At 37.9% G+C, this 18038-nt stretch overlaps 1 non-coding gene across 1 annotated transcript; it reads right to left on the bottom strand.

The window, feature by feature from the left end:
* Window positions 1-14680: 14680 nt before the first annotated feature.
* LOC125998434 (small nucleolar RNA SNORA22) lies at window positions 14681-14810 on the bottom strand. Its single transcript, XR_007492003.1, has one exon. It is a non-coding gene; the product is annotated as a small nucleolar RNA SNORA22 (small nucleolar RNA).
* Window positions 14811-18038: the final 3228 nt, after the last annotated feature.

The following is an 18038-nucleotide window of genomic DNA, read 5'->3' as shown; positions in this document are numbered from 1 at the left end:
TAGCAATTTTTTCTCATTGGCCTCTATTTCAAAAAACCCACATGTACAATATATATTGATAGTATTCTATACATACATTTTACATATGCATGATATCCATCTTGTATTGTGCCCTTGACACTGCCCTACAAAGCTCATTTCTAGTCCTTTACTGCCTCAGTCCCAACCATTATCCCCTCAGCCCCATATTTACCCATTTTGCCTTCAGTACCATATAGGTCAAATCACAGACCAAAGTGGTTCACGGAATTTAATACTGAAAGTTCTTCTTAATGTTTAAAAGTTCTAGGCTCGAATGAATAGCACAGCGGCGTATGCCTTGCAAGCAGCTGATCCAGGACCAAAGGTGGTTGGTTCGAATCCCGGTGTCCCATATGGTACCCCGTGCCTGCCAGAAGCTATTTCTGAGCAGACAGCCAGGAGTAACTTCTGAGCACTGCCGGGTGTGGCCCCAAAACCAAAAAAAAAAAAAAAAGTTCTTTAATCTTTTGTAACAAAGTCCACTCACCAATACTGATTTTATCAATGCCATGACTTATTGCCCTTCCTTGAAGTCTTTACTGCCAAAAAAAGCTAATTTCTAGGAGTTGCATTCTGGGTTACTCACAAGAAACTGCTGTTTCTGTAAGTCCATCATAGACTTCCCACTGGTGAACAAAACTTTGCTATGCTCCACAACCCCATCATGGTTTTTATTACTGAGTGTCTTCGAGTCTCTGCCATCAAAGCCTGTGTCTTTGATAGTTTAGAGAGTATCAAGATTTCTGAGGTTGATCAAACATGAGCAGCAACGTTACCTATCAAGATTATCAGGGAGAAATTGACTTGGTGCCTAAATGACAGTCAGATGAATATCTGTTGAGACTCAAGGAAGTATTCAGCTTTCCTTGACATAAGCAGATGGCTTTACTAAGATTTACTAAAATGGCTTTCTATATTGAGCCATATTCATCAAAAGTACACCTTCCTCATTCCTCTGAATTCCTTGTGAGGATTTCCAAATACCATATATAGTCGAGTACAAATCGACCCAAGTATAAGCTGACCCCCCCCAATTTTTTAAAATATTTTTTCTTTATTTAAACATCTTAATTACATATATGATTGTGATTAGGTTTCGTTCCCCCCCCCCAATTTTACCTAAAAACTGGGGAAACTTAATGACTCGAGAATAAGCCAAGGTGGAAAATGCAGCAGCCATTGGTAAATTTCAAAATTATATATATATATATGTATATATATACATATATATGTATATATATACATATATATATATATACTCAAAACAATTACAATATTGAGGAATCAGTAGGTTAAATGTTTTCAATATTTACTGCTAAAGAAAAACTGTAAACTAGCAACAATAACTTTAAAACTTTAAATAAAGTAGCTTAACAGGTCATCAAGCTAAATCATGAAGCTTAAAATCCTTCACATCTGGGGCCCGGAGAGATAGCACAGCGGTGTTTGCCTTGCAAGCAGCTGATCCAGGACCAAAGGTGGTTGGTTCGAATCCCGGTGTCCCATATGGTCCCCGTGCCTGCCAGGAGCTATTTCTGAGCAGACAGCCAGGAGTAACCCCTGAGCACAGCCGGGTGTGGCCCAAAAACCAAAAAAAAAAAAAAATCCTTCACATCTGGATTTCTCCTTATCTGTATGTCCAAACAGAGCTTCAGCTGTATCTGATGGGAGGGTCTCAGCATAGACACTGTCATTATCACTGAGTTTGCAGATATCATCGTCACTGCTGTCTGTCGGTCTCAGAGAAAGCGCAGAATATTGTGGGTCAAATAGTTCAGTGGCATCCAATTCAGTTCAGCTGCCTATGTCTTCAGCTCAGCAATAACTTGGGGACTGAGCCGAAGCACCATCTGCTCCAGCAGACTGGAGGCAGAAGCTGACTGGAGACTATGTGCATTGGATTCCGTGGGTGCACACCAAATCAAATAACCTGTGTGACCTGAGGAGAAGTCGAGTTTGGGGTTTTGGGTAGACATTTTGTGCTGATAAACTGGCTTATACTCAAGTATCTAGGTATATATACATATGTGTGTATACATATGTATATGAATATAGGGATAGAGAAGGGAGGAAGAAAATAGACAAAGAGGAAAAAGAGAGAAGAGAAATAGACTGAAAACTTACGTGAAGGATGGAAGGGAGAGAGAAGCAGTGGGACAGACCTCTTTCACATTACTATTTACTAACTTACACTTTTAAATGGCAACACAAAAGTGAACTTAGACCTTTTTTAAATGCCATTCAAAAAATAAAATCAAAATGGATTAAAGACCTTGATAAAGACCTCTATATGGCACATAAAGGGAAAACAGGCAGAACTTTCCGAGTCATTGAAGCTAAAAATATTTTCAAGGAAGAAACACACTGACTAAGTTAAGCAGAATCAAAGATAAACAAATGGGACTACATCATTTTAAAAATCTTCTGTACTTTGAAGAAAAATGATGACCAAGATAAAAAGGCAACCCACAGTTGAAAGAGATATTTATCTAATAAATATTTAAAATGTGGTTAACATAAATTTATATATGTGAAACTTAATAACAGAATGTTCAACCCATCAAAAAATGGGAAGATATAAACAATATCTTCTTTAAAGAAGAAATAAAAATGGCGAAAAGGCACTTGAAAAAAATTCTGCATCAATAATCAGTGAGATGCAAATCAAAGTAGCAATGAGATTATTATCTCAGACCACAGAGACTGACACACGTCAAAAAAAAAAAACTGTGGGGTGTTCTTTACATGACTGAAACCCAAACATAATCATGTTGGCAATCAAGGTGTTTAAATAAAGTTATTTAAAAAAAACCCTTAAAAACAAGAAACAAACAGTGTTGGTGCAGATGTGGAGAGAAGAGTAGGAATGCAGACTGGTTCAGCCTTTTTGGAAATCATTATGTAAATTCCTCAAAATGTTAAAAATTGTGTTAGTGATAAGCAGTGAGAATGGTGGAGAGACAGCAAGAGCAGTACTGGTCACAGCAGCAGCAGCAGTGTGGGAGAGCCAGGGATGCTGAGAGAAGCTCTAGCCATTGGCATCAGAGAATGAAACCTCACAAACCCTCTAGCCAGGAGATGAGTCGCCAGATTTCTGGAGACAAAGCAAGGGCCAGTCACCAGACTGAAAACCAAGCTTGTAGGGAGATTGACTGAGAAAAACATGGCAAAGATGGTGGCCATAAGCACCCGTAGCAGTGCTGGCACATTGAGTGCCGCATTGACTTGGTGCTACAGCAGGGCTGGGAACTATGAAATGTCTTGGGGTCCATCTGTGTGGTTGAGCTCATGGAATACTAATATTAGCAATGAGGGAATGCAGAAGAGGCAAAGCGAAGTGTGTGTTAGGGGACACTGTGATCTGGCCTTGCTGATAGAGTCATGGCTATGAGATTACCAGCTACGAAATAGCGAGCAGTGGCTGTGAGGCTCAGAAGCTTCTCTGCTTGTGGGCATTGTTTCACCCAATTCAGCCCCCCTCATCTGGTGACTAAGGCAGGGCCTAGAGCCCAGCCTGAAACTTGAACTAAGATTGAGCACCCAGAGAAAAGCCTAGCCTTGGTACATGAGACTAGCAGCTGCAGTGATGGTGGGTAGCTTTTGGAATTAAAATGGCCATTGTGAAGTGCTGTTAGTCAACACTTTGCTCCACATTCATAGATTTCTTGTAGTCAATGGGCACAACACATGAAAACAACACCACACAGCAAAGGTCACAATGGGAAGGCAACACAGAACCTCATGCTTGATGAATGAAAATTAGAAGTTTGAGGAGCCAACTAACACACTACCTATACATCTTTTCTGATAAGTACTTGAAAAAGGAAAAGTGGAGGAAGTTCAATAAACTCAAAGAAACATTGTGAATAGACAACCAATGATACGAGTGTTATATGATTAAAAAAAAAGATATGAGTTTATAAATGAGAAAACTTCAAAAAATTGACAGAAATAAAAAACTTCTCCATCCAGCAGAAAAAGATGGAAAAGAGCCTAGCTTCTAGACAGGCTCCTACTAGTTTTTTTTCCAGAACTACAGAACTTGAATCATCTTGTTATGCTTCAAAGATGAGACAAAGAAAGGTACCAGGAGCATACAACATATTGTGATAGTATGAACATTGAGTGGAAAAAAATGATCAGACCTAAACACCAACATAACCCAATCTACATCAAACTATATACAGAGGAGACCTATTACACTAGCAGTCCAGGGGGCAAAGGGGTGGTATATGATGCGTGCTGGGAACAGGTGGAGGAAGGACAACACTGGTGGTGGCAATGGCCCTATTTCACTGTCACTATGTACCTTAAATATAACTGTGAAAGACTTGTAATTCACATTGGTCACAATAAAAATAGAAAAAAATAAATAGAAGATGGAAAAATATCCTCAAAATAAGTGAACAATAGATCTTTGGGAGAAATTCAACAGAAACAACATAGGAATTATATAGGGGTCCCAGAGAGCCAGAAAGAAATTCCCTAGGAAGAAGCAAAATCAATGACACCATTGCTGAGAAGTTCTGAGAACTGTTGAATATATGTATCCACACTCTAAAGCCAAAACAATACCAGCTAAAAGAAACCCAAATAAAAGCACACCAAAGCACAACCTAGTCACATTGATGAAAATCACAGATAGAGATAGAATACTTAAAGCAACAAGATCAAAAAAGGTAAATTACATACAAAAAGGAAACAAATATTTACTGCAGATTCAAAAGCAACCTTCAGGTCCTGAAGGTAGTTGAGAGATATAGTGAAAAAATTCAAGGAAAAAATCATTCACCATGAATAACTTCACACAACATAATTTTCATTTTGGTTTGAAGGAAGGATACACAGCTTGATGGGCAAAAACAGTTCAGGAATTTTAAAGCCAACTTTAAAAGAACTGAAGGGTCTACTTTAAGGCAAGACATACCCAACAAACACACCAAACTTCTACAAAAAGATGGCACAAAACCAATGAAAATAATCTCTCTCAATGTCAACAGATTAAATACACCAATTAAGAGACACATTAGTGTATCAGAAAATTGAATCCGACCTTTTGCTGTCTTCAAGAAACACAATGGAATAGTCAGAACAAACAGACTCAAATTTAAAAGTTCTAGGATGATCCTTCAATAAAACAACTCCCTGAAAAAGGCTGGGGCATTTATACTAACATCATACAACACAGACTTCAGGCTTCAAAAGGTTCTAAGGAACAGAGATAATCATTTCTTAATAATCAAGGGCATGTACCTCAGGAAGAAATCTATAAATAGATATGTACCCTATGAAGGTCTAGCAAATTACTTAAAACATCTGCTAATAGTTTGATCTCCTGACACTCATATGGCTCCTAAGCCAGGAGCAACTTCTGAGCTCATAGCCAGGAGTAACCCCTTAGCATCATTTAGCATGGCCCAAAATATCAAGAAAAAAAACAACCTGCTAATAGACTTAAAGAAAGACACCAATAGCAACACAGTAGTTGTGTGATATTTCAGTACTGCTCAGTCACCTCTTGATATATCAACTATTATAAAATTTAACAAATACATTTTTAATAAAAAAAATTTAGTAGATGTACAAAAGACTTTTCATCCCCAGGAAGCTGGATACACATTCTTCTCCAAAGCATATGGAACATCCTCCAATATAGACCAAATTTGGGGCATAAAGAAGATTTCCATAACATTAAGAGTCTAGAAATTGTATCAACTATCTTTTCAGATGCTGATGCACTGAAAATAGAAGTGACTGATGTACTTAAATGAAGAAATCATTTTAACAACTGGAAACTAAATAGCTCACTGCAGAACAACCCAAGGGTCAAAGAGGAGAGCAAAGATAAAACCTAAAGATTTCTGGAAACAAATGAGAATGAAAACATAAATTATTAAAATTTGTGTGACATAGCAAAAGAAGTATTAAGAAAATTTATATATAGCCTTGCAAGATTTCATTAAGAAGAAAGAAAATGCCTACATATATAACTCAATGGCACAGATAATAAATTGCAAAATGTTCAACAAAATGAGCAAAAAGAAGGCAGGCAAAAGGAAATAATAAAACTTAGAGCAGAAATTAATGAACTGCACACCCTTAAAACAATCCAAAATATCAACAATAGCAAGAATTAAAAAAAAGATTAATAAACCATTAAAAAAACTCTCAAAAAGAGAGAAAAAACTCAATAAACCAACTCATAGAAAGGCGGGAGTCTCTTTATACTACAGAAATAAAAGGGAATATTCTGCATTTAGTTTGAGAATTTTTGTGCCACAGTTTAAGAGAACCTTGGAGAAATGGATAAATTCTTGAACTCCTATAAGTTCTCAAATATAAACCAAAAATGATCTACAAAATATTAATAGACCTAGAAGGATTGAGGACATTGAAATGGTGATCAAAAGTACACTCCACTCCACCAGTACCAAAAGAAGTGTCAAATATCCAGTGAGGACTCCAGCTATAACGATAAGCACCACAAAAAAAGCAGATAAAAAACAAAACAAAACAAACAAAAAACAAACACAAACAAACAAAAAACACGCCGTGGTCTTGAAATAAGAAACATGGCGTAGCACATAACGAAAGAAAAGAAAGGAAGAGAAAAAAAATAAGAATAATTGGGGACAACAATTTCAATAATCACATCCAAACTGAGAAATCGACCAAAATAGCTAGGTAAATAAAAATAATAATAACAATAATAAATGAAGGTAAGATATACATACATATATATATATATATATATATATATATATATATATATATATATATATATATATATATATATATATATATATATATATATATAAATAACCAAGGTTTTGTGTTTTTTGTATTTTTTTTCCCTCCTGCCCTGGCACAGTAAATATTGGGGTCATTCGAAAAGGAATTCACTTGCCCTATGAGATATGGGGTTTCTCCGTCCTTGGAGTATACTGTCATGAGATCAGCTCTAGTCTTTGCTCAGGATCATTACTCTCCCGATTGTGTTTTTTTTTTTTTTTTTTTTTTTTGGTGTGTGGAAGGCTTCTGCTCTGTCCAGTGTGATACAGTCGGAGCTCTGTGTTTAGAGGTCTCAGTATCTGTACATATCCTGAGGTGGGACTTATGGTGAAGTCAGTCTTTGTGAATCTAGAGGTTCTGTTACCGTTTCAACTTCTTTTTCTCCTTCTTTTCCCAAATCGATGATGAGAACCTCTAGAAGGATTCTGCCCATTTTCGGGGTATTAAACTCTTACCCCAGTTTATTTATTTTCTCTTTTTCAGGCAAAACCACGCAACTTGAACTAGCTACCCCTGCCCCTACTTAGAGGGGGAAATAAGGGAGGCATCAAGACCAAACTGATGCAAGACTACTAAGTAGTTGGTTAGAGACAGAGGGGACCACATATTCTAGCCGCCCTGGGGGTGAGGGAAGAGGAAAAGGGAGGTAAGACAGAAACGGGGGTGTAGGGAGGACAATTTGGGGATGGAAATCCCCCCTGATTTTATGTAAATATGTACCTAAAATATTATTGTCAACAATATGTAAGCCACTATGATCAAAATAAAAATTATATTAAAAAAAAAAGTTATCCCCCAAACAAAAGCCCAGGCCCAGATTGATTCTCTAGTGAATTCTTTCAAACCTTTAAAGAGGACCTACTGCGAATCCTAGCATAGTTATCCAGGAAATAGAGGAAGCAAAAACACTCCCAAATAGTTTTTGTGGAGGTAAAATCCTGAGGTCAAAAGCAGAGAAAGCAAAAAATAATAATAATTACAAGCCAATATCCTCAAACTCAAATGCATAGATCATCAACAACATATTAGCAAGAAAAATCCAAAAAATTATCAAGATTATACCCCATGACTTAGTAGGATTCATTCTAGGAATAAAAGGATGATTTAATAAACATAGACAATTAACATAATACACAATATCAATATAGTAAAAATAAAAATTATATGATCATACAATAGATGAAAAGAAAGCATTTGACAAGGTCCAACACCTGTTTATGATAAAAACTTTCAGTAAGGGGGAAGGGAAAACAAACTTTCAGTAAGATGGAAATGTGAGAAACATTCCTCAATATAATCCAGGCCATTTACCACAAGCCTATGGCAAATATTATACTCAATGGATAGAAACTAAAAGTCTTTCCTCTCATATGTGATCAACCTTTTCTTATGATCACTCTTGCTACTTCTATTCAGCTTAGTACTGAAAACACTAGCTATAGCAACCAAGCAAGAAAAAGATATCAAGGGCATCCAGATAGGAAAGGAAGAAGTTAAGTTCTCAATGTTTGCAGATGACTTGTTACTATATCTAGAAAACCCTAAAGACTCTACCAAAAGGCTCCTTTAGGAGCATATAGACTTGTATAGTAAATTAGAAGGCTACAAAATTAATGTGCGAAAACTATGGATTTTATTTTTTTAATATATTTTTTATTTAAGTAACATGATCATAGTTGGGTTACAGTCATAACCAGAACACCCTCCTTCACCAGTGTAGAATTACCCCCTCCCCCCTTCCCATCCCCTACCTGTGTTCGAGACAGGCATTCTACTACAGTTATTTGTTTTTAAGTTTAGTTAGTTGTATTTTTTTTCCTTAAAGGATAAAAGTAAAAAATATAGTAAAGATGTGGTAGTGGCAATCGCTGTTGTTTGCATAGATCCAGAAAAATGGGAAAATGGAAAAAAAATCCTTGACCTCCTTACAGAAAGGCCTTACCCCAGAAGTTTATTGGCATAAGACCGACTCTGGGTTCCAGTCCATCCAACTCGAGTCATTCTCAGGGTCCCGGTGAAACTTTTTCACACTTTAGCTATTGTTGGTATCAGATTCTTATAATTAAAGACTCTGGATTCTGTGCATTTCTTTCATCGATGTCAGGCTGATGTGGAGCATCCTCTAGTTTCAGCATACCATTAAATGCGGAGCGATCTGCCCTGCATGCAGACTGTTGCTGAGTCGTCTGGGTATTGGGAGCACCTTTGGAGTAAGTCAATGCCAAAGCAGTGGTAGGTCTTCCCTGGTAGAGGCTTGGATCCTGGTAATGTTATAGACAATTATGGTTGTTTCCATAGATGGTATCCATTGTTCAGGTGTGTGTGGGCGATGCCCATTCTTCTGAGACCTATGCCAAATCATGCCAATGTTCAGGGTAAAAGGTCTAATTACATTACCAAATATGTGTTCCCATCTATTAGATAAGAACTTGTTTGCATATGTATTATTTTCCCATTTTAATGTGTCTATGCAAAAGAGAAGCAATGCCACAAGATATTGTTGGTGCATCTGGGGGCTGACGAATAAAGTCCAACATTCCCTGTAGCTTGGTTCAAACGTGAAAACTATGGATTTTTATATACAAATAGTGAAAGAAAATATTATTATAAAATAATCCCATTCACAATTGTGCCTCAAAAAATCAAGCACAGTAGAAAAATTTAGAAAAAGAGGTAGAAAAATCTATAGAAAGAAAACTACAAAATACTGGTTCAAGAAAGAAAAAGGACACCAGACAATAGAGACATATACCCTGCTCATGGGGGTAGAAGTAACATCATGAAAATGACAATATATCCTAAAGCTTTTTACATATTTAACACAATCCCTATAAGAATTTCTATGAATTTTTTTCCTTTTTTATATTTTTTAATTCTTCCCTGATATTTTTAATTTAATCACTGTTTACAAAAATTTTTATACTGGATTTTCCATCATAGAATGTACAGCACCCTTCACCAGTGTGAACGTCTAACCAGCAATGTACCCCAATTTCCTTCCCCACTACAATCTCCTGTCTGTCTCTCAGGCATTCTGCTTCTCTCCCTCACTGCTATTGTCATACTAGTTATCATTGTGATTAGTTCTCTAGCTGCACTCATTGCTATTTGTGGCAAGCTTCCTGTCAGGCTTCTTGGCATTCAGCTCTGATGTCTCTGAATATTATTGCTGTACTATTTCTTATTGTTCTTATAACCCCTAGATGTGTGAAACTATCCTATGCCTATTCCTCTCCCTCTGGCTCATTTTATTCAATATAATAGTCTCCATGTAAATCCAGCTACAGTAAATTTTATGTTCTCATTTTTCTAAGGGCTGCATAGTATTCCATTTTGTAAACATATCAGTTACTTTAGCTTCTAGTCTGTTATTGGGTTGTTTCCAGATTCTGGCTATTGTAAATAGTGCAGAGATAATCATAGGGGTGCAGAGGGAAATTTTGTATATTGTTGTGTTTTTTTTTTGTATTCCTAGGGATGGTATTGCTGGATCATATGGGAGCTCAAATTCTAACCTTTTAAGTAATATGCATATTGTTTTTGAGAAAGGTTGGATTAGACAGCACTACCGCCAGCAGTTAAGTTCCTTTCTCCCCTCATCCCCACCAGCTTGACTACTCTTGTTCTTTGTGATGCATTCCAGTCTCTTGATGGGGTTAGATTTTTTTCTCTGTTAAATTATGTTAGTCCCTTTTATATCGTGGATATTAGGCCCTTATCAGATGCGTTCTGGGTGAATAGTTTCGTGCATTTTGTAGGTGGTCTTTGTATCTTAGTCACTGTTTTATTTGAGATGCAGAAGCTTCTCAATTTAATGTAGTCCCACTGGTTTCTATCTGTTTTCACTTGTTTGGACAGTGGTACTTTGCCTTGAAGATGCCTTTAGGCTCAATGTCATGAAGTGTTTCATCTACATTACTTCTATATAACTTATAGTTTCAGGTCTGATATCAAGGTCTTTAATCCATGTCAATTTGACCTTTGTGAAAGGTGTTAGATAGAGGTCCAATTTCATTTTTATTTGCATGTGGTTGACCAGTTGTCCCAACAACACTTGTTGAAAAGGCTTTCCTTGCTCCATTTTGCATTTCTTGCCTCTTTGTCAAAGATTAATTGATTGCATGTCTGGAATTCATTACCTGGATACTTTAGTCTATTCCATTGATCTGAGGGTCCATCTTTATTCCAGTGATGACTATTGCTTTGTAATACAATTTAAAGTTGGGAAAAGTGATGCCTCCCATCTCTTTTTTTTTCAAGCAACTTGTGGGTGTTTCTTCTTCCAAATGTGCGGGGTCCTGAAGCCCCCCAGGGGGGCCCGGCCAGCAGGAATTAGCTGGGAAGGCTTCTCAGACAACCGCACTTCTATTTTGCTGAGTAGAAGAACAACCACACCTGTAAAAAATCTGAGAGAGGTTAATAATAAAGACCCAAGGCAATGTCCCACTGCTCAAGGGCAACTTTATTTGACTACAGCTCCTTCTTATATAGTGAAGGAGAAGGGGGCAGTACAAAGATAATGTCAATCACACTTTTGGTGCGAAGGTCCATACAAGGCAAGAATACATATCAGGTTACAAGGAACAAAGAAAGTAAATCATTCTCCAAATAAGGAAATGGGCAGTGGGCTAGGAGGCAGGATTACCTGCAAGTCATGATGAACGTGCTGTTTCCATGGAAATTTCTTGTGACCTTCTAGCTGCATATCTAAACTTTTAACAGATATAAGGTGGGGGCAATGTTCTTACAGAAATAATTTTGTACAGACAATGTAACATATACACATAATAACTGCCTTGTTGACTCCGGAATGTAGTTGAGGGAGTAAGACCTCATTTCTGGGAATGGTACCGGGCCATGTTGCTCTCCTCCGGGCTACAAGATTAATTATACTTTGCAGCTGCACATTCCTTTCTCTTTGGCCCAAGAACTTACAGCAAGACTGCACGTAGCCTTTAGGTGAAAGGCTGAACTAAGGCAGAAAGTATAGCAAAATAACCTCAAACAAGTCACAGTCCCCAACATCTCCCCCTTTCTCTTCTAATAAAAGAAGGAAAGTTGTGAGCGGGTGGAAGAACCGTGTCTTAGGCTACAAGGTTTGACCAGGTCGGACACGGCCAAAGCTGCATTTAAAAGGTGGCTACAAGCGCCGTGGGTGTGCACAGAGATTCGAATTATGTGTTGTAGCCTTTTAGGGCCGTGTCCTAACTGGGACCTTGCTAATCCCGTCGTAGGTATCTCCACAGCCGAGAGCACAAGTACCGGAGCGAGCTCCGTTTGTTAGCTATGCGCTCTATCTCCTGAAAACTTAGTGGCTGGAAGGGCGGCTTGGTGACAAAAGCCAAGTTTTCACAGGAGTCACGTTGGGTTAACTGTTGGTAGTGAACTTGAACAGAGGTTTTTGCCGTCTCATCTACCTGGTTTTTAACAAGGGCAGTAAGTTTGCGGAAAGCCCATGGGTCAAAGGAAAGGAGCAGCATGAGGCTAATAAGAGGGCCCAAAATAGTGGACAGTAATGTATGTATCCAAGGAGAAGAGAAAAACCAACCCTGTTACCAACCTTGTTCTTCATCGAAATGTTTTTGGAAGTCTTTTATACCGTCACCAATGAGTTGAACGCTATTCCTAACTAATCCAGTTTTGTCTTTGAAAATACAACATTGTTCCTTAAGGGCTACACAGACTCCCCCCTCTTTCATAAGGGCAAAATATAGAGCACGACGATTTTGAAGAACTATATCAGCAAGGGAACTAACAGTATCGTAGGGGTTGAGGAGAGAAGCTAAGCTAACAGCGTTCATAATATGGGTCTGTGAGGGCTAGAGCAGAGGCATTTATAAGATTTAAAATAACTTGAGAGGAGGAGGATGGGCTAGAAGGCAGAGTCCGTAGCTCACAACTTGCCCAATAGTGAGTTAATGACGCTGAGGCTGAACTTTCCAGAGAAGTTTAGAGTCATTGGTGTAGATAGGAGATTTAAACGTTGTGATGCTTTCATAAAACGGCGAAACCGGTGAATTGCAGGTTTAACAGTGTTCATAGCTGGTGTTGGAGAGCGCTTGGGCAGAGGCATTGACCATTTGCAGGATGAGGTTCGAGGTGGAAACTGACCAACAGGTTTGATGGTTATTTTAGGCATTAACAAAGCTAAAACATAACAATCATGATAAGCAAGAAACATTTCAGTAACAATATGGGGAGAAAATTTAGTGGAGCAAACAAAATAAGTGGAGTTGGGGGCTTCAATGAAGATGGAAGAGTTGTTAACAATAATGGTTTGATAGCAAATGTCTGATTGTTGAACAGGGGGGCACATATATGGTTTGAGTAAGCAAAGTTCCACGACCATGACTTGTTTGCAATGGAGGTTGTTGGTGGCAATGGTGGGCATCTAAGGCAGCTAGGCAGAGTGTTTAATTCAGCATTGTCAAAGGTGGAGTCAGTTAGAAACAGGTTTGCAGGAATGGTGGCTAGCAGGAGGTTTATAAGAAAACAGCTTGGCAGGAGGCAAAATGGTTACTTTATATAAAAATTAAGAATTTACTTAGTCCTTTGGCTTGGGTTTACAGGCAGAAAACATTAGCAATTTACATTACACTAGTTATTTTTGAATACCACGGGAATGTTATTTGACCTCTGTTAGACTTTGGCATAAAAGAAAATTTATAATTAACAATTGCTAATTAAAAAGAAAATTTTTTAAACTGAATATAAAGGATTTTTCTTAAACTTCTAGTTATTATGTTAAAGCTGGATGCTATTTTTTAGCCATAAATACATATTCTATAGGCCTGAACTTACACATAACAGGAAAGCCGGGTGACTGCAAAGTCTAGAAATTCTCCAGGGAAAAGTTATTCCTGATGGCCATTGAGAAATCTGGGGTTTGCCATCTCCCACACCTTTCACCATGTTTTTAGAAGGACAAAGCTAGCTTAATACATAATTTTTAACACATGATTTTTAGTTGTAAGATGCCAGTCTGTGAACTGACCAGACTGAACCAGGTTGAAAAAATTAATTGAAATTTGAAAAATGGATAAGGCTTTAAAAATTGTATTATTATAAAATGTAGAGATAACAAATAAACAGACAAAACAAAACAACACTAAACACAACATTTTACACTTGTGGCCACTTTCATTCATCACAACAGACACATAAACAGACAAAAGGATTGATTTAAGACTTATTTATAAAAAATTGACAAGCGCTTTTAAATATTTAGCTAGCATGTTTGTGAGAAGAAGGAAAAAAAATTTTTTGTAGAAAAACTTTTTTAGTTTTGAGAAGTACTTAATGTAGATGGAGTGGAACTTTGCTGAAAATAAATTTTAAGGTTTAGATTTAACACAAAACATTTTTAAAACAATTTTAATTTGAAGTTTAAAACATTAAGTAAAATGGTTAATGAGCACTGTAGAAGGAGTCTCTACTTGGAAGTATGAAATGATTTGCTGTAAATGAATAGGTTTTCTTTAAATTGGTTTTTCAGTAGAACAGTAAGACAGCTGCAATAAAGTGTTAAAATTTTTATGATTAAACACAATAGCATGAACTATGATTATTAAAGGTATAAAAAACTGATTTTAAAAAACAAACAACTGTTTTTACTATGAAGACTTTAAGTGAATAATTTGTAAAAAATATTATATACCAAATTAACTAAATGCTTAGATTATTATAAAATATAGTTAAAGACATCTGATGCATTTACACACCTAGAACTTAAGACTAAAATTATATTTAATACTAGTTAATTTGCTTATAAAGTTTAGTTACTTTTATATATTACTTATAAAATTATATATAATATATTTTTTATTTATATTATTTTTTCACTGCGACACAAATATACAGATTTGTATAATGTGCTGATATTTTGAATGCACTTAAAATAATAGTTTTTTCAATGCAGAAATAAAGAACAACCATTGCTGTAGCACAAAGTTAAAACTAAGGGTACTATAAAGCATACTTAGGTGTTTACTGTGCATTAAATTAACTATATTGTTTAAAAAGGCTAACCACATTATTTTTCACATAATTTTGTAAATACTTTTTAAAAATTAAAATAAAACTTTTAATAGAAATATAAGACTTAAATTTAACACTTTTGTGTTCGTTTGGATTTTAAAACACAAAGAAGTTTTTCTTTTACCAATATTTTGTTATCTGTAAAGTGACAGAATCATGACCTTGCTTTAAAATTTTCTGAGAGGCATGAAAAAAAAAGTTTATTGCCCTTATCTCTCTGTTGCTTTTTAATGTTTTAATAATTACTTTACACCACTTAATGCACTAAACCTAATAACACATATCTGACAAAGTGTAGGGCTAACAAGGTGAAGCAGAGTCTTTCACTGATAACTCGGGGAGGGGCCAGCACAGTTAACAGCAGGAAGGCTAGAGGCAAATTCTTTACAGTCCGCAGGGTGTAATGATATAGAGAAAAAAAAAGCAATCTTTTTAAGATTAATTACTAATTTATTGGAATTAGAGGGAATGGCAACCGAAGAGGGGAGTCTGGGTTGCAAAAGCACCATGGGGATCATGGTTTTATTAATTGATTTGAGAATATGCAAGAGATGCCACTTTTCAGATTTATTTTGAATAACAAAGATTGGGTATTTCAAGGTGAAATGGAAGGCTTAAAGTGGGAGTGGCAGGGCCTGAGCTGGCTGTTTCCCAAGGCTGGCAGGAAAGAGGCTGAAGGAGGCTGAGGGCTGGTTTGAGCAAAATGTACTGAGTAAAAGGTACATTAGGCTCAGAAGTTTTAACAGCAAAGTGTAGATATCGCAAGGTTTTATGGCTTAGCAGATGATACTTTGTAATTATCCTGCTCACTGTGCCCTTAGAATTTTTTGTAGGCACTGCAGCAGTTTCTGTTTTATGGCACTCAGCCTGACTTTTATTAGTTTGTTTCTTTGAATTTTCAAGAGGGGGGGCTTGGCCGTGGAATTCAGTGGGCAGAGGACAGACAACTATAGATTTAGGAAGGGGGGGGAACGCCTGAAGGGCAGAAACCTGTGAATTAAGAGAAGCAGCCTGTTTTTGAAGGCTTAAGATTTGTTTAAGATTTTTAATTTGGCCAAGTAGTTTCATATCTATAGCTTTAAGAGGGGGAGCGGTGAGAGGAGGGAATCTGCCATGGTTAGGGACTGAGCGTCTTGGGCATTTAGAATTTTTCCCCTGGGGTGCGGGGGATCAGTGGGAGGCATTTGAGAAGGTAGCTGCGGAGGCTGCTGAGCAGGCGGGGAGGGGGGGGGGAAGACTTTTTCCATTAGGGAGAAAGACAGGAAAGGTAGTAGCACTGGTTTTTAAGCTAAGAGCATTATCAAGTTTGTTAGAGAGGTGAGAGACTATGGATGTAATTGTGGTGAGTTGGGAGCTTAAGTCAGAAAAGGGGGGGGGGGGAGAAAGCAGCAACAGTTTGTTGCCGGTGTGGGGGAGCTGCTGGAATGCCGGCTCTGGGGAGCGACTTCCAGGCACAGAGGGCAGCAAGAGCCATGTTGGCAAGCTGGGACCTGGAAAGTGTGTGCTGTACCTTTAAGGTATGAAAAGAGGCGAGGCCAGCTATAAGAGCTTAGAGATCAGGATTCCTGCCTATCTGCAAGGGCTTTGCAATGAAAAAAAAAAAAGTTAACTTCCCAAGAGACAAAGAGTTCAGCTATTAGATTCTAAGCAGGCGAGCGTGTAAGAGGCTTGGGGGCCATAGGAGGTTACGGCTTGAAACGGCTCTTTGAGGCTTTTCCAATTAAAGGCTTTGTGTTGTTGCAATTGCTGGCTAAGGAGGGGAGGGTGGTGAGGGGAGTAAAGGTTTTGGTGGAACAGGGACGGAGCTGAAGCTAGGGAAGTGAAGGGCTGTTTAGGATTTTGCACAGAGGGTGCAGCGGCAGAAGTAAAGATGAAGGGTCAGAAGAGGAAGGAAACTGAGAGACAGAGTCAGAGCGAGAGGGAGCCCGGGAACACTAGATTTATGGCAAACATCATGAACAAACATTAAAAAATTACAAATATCTTTTTTGGTAACCTCTATATGTCTGCGTTTCAATTCAGACTGTATATCTCGAATGAATTTAAGCTCAGTACTCAATGCGGCACCCATGGTAGCGGATCCTATGGGTGAAGCCCCAAAAGCCAATCAGGGGCGGCGATCAGAACGACTGGAAAAACTGCAGTTTAAATTTTTGATTAAGGCTAACTCGTTTCAACGCCTACCCTGATGAGGTATTCCTGCGATTTACGAAACAGCTCCGGACTCGCCGACCTGTAGTCATTCGGGGTGTGGCGGTGGTCTTCGAGCCCAGCGTTGGGCGCCAAAATGCGGGGTCCTGAAGCCCCCCAGGGGGGCCCGGCCAGCAGGAATTAGCTGGGAAGGCTTCTCAGACAACCGCACTTCTATTTTGCTGAGTAGAAGAACAACCACACCTGTAAAAAATCTGAGAGAGGTTAATAATAAAGACCCAAGGCAATGTCCCACTGCTCAAGGGCAACTTTATTTGACTACAGCTCCTTCTTATATAGTGAAGGAGAAGGGGGCAGTACAAAGATAATGTCAATCACACTTTTGGTGCGAAGGTCCATACAAGGCAAGAATACATATCAGGTTACAAGGAACAAAGAAAGTAAATCATTCTCCAAATAAGGAAATGGGCAGTGGGCTAGGAGGCAGGATTACCTGCAAGTCATGATGAACGTGCTGTTTCCATGGAAATTTCTTGTGACCTTCTAGCTGCATATCTAAACTTTTAACAGATATAAGGTGGGGGCAATGTTCTTACAGAAATAATTTTGTACAGACAATGTAACATATACACATAATAACTGCCTTGTTGACTCCGGAATGTAGTTGAGGGAGTAAGACCTCATTTCTGGGAATGGTACCGGGCCATGTTGCTCTCCTCCGGGCTACAAGATTAATTATACTTTGCAGCTGCACATTCCTTTCTCTTTGGCCCAAGAACTTACAGCAAGACTGCACGTAGCCTTTAGGTGAAAGGCTGAACTAAGGCAGAAAGTATAGCAAAATAACCTCAAACAAGTCACAGTCCCCAACACAAATGAAACTCAGGAATGTTTGATCCACTTCTTTGCAGAATTGATATTCCTTAGAGGAATTGCATTAAACCTGTATAATGCGAGAGTATTGCCATTTTAATACTGTTGATCCTCACAATCGAAGAACAGGGTATATGTTTCCATTTCCTTGTGTCCTCATTTAT

This window comes from Suncus etruscus, chromosome 20 (assembly GCF_024139225.1).
Source record: "Suncus etruscus isolate mSunEtr1 chromosome 20, mSunEtr1.pri.cur, whole genome shotgun sequence".
In the NCBI taxonomy this organism is placed as follows: Eukaryota; Metazoa; Chordata; class Mammalia; order Eulipotyphla; family Soricidae; genus Suncus; species Suncus etruscus.
Note: the sequence above shows the minus strand (reverse complement) of the source record. Positions and strands in the feature narration are given on the sequence as shown.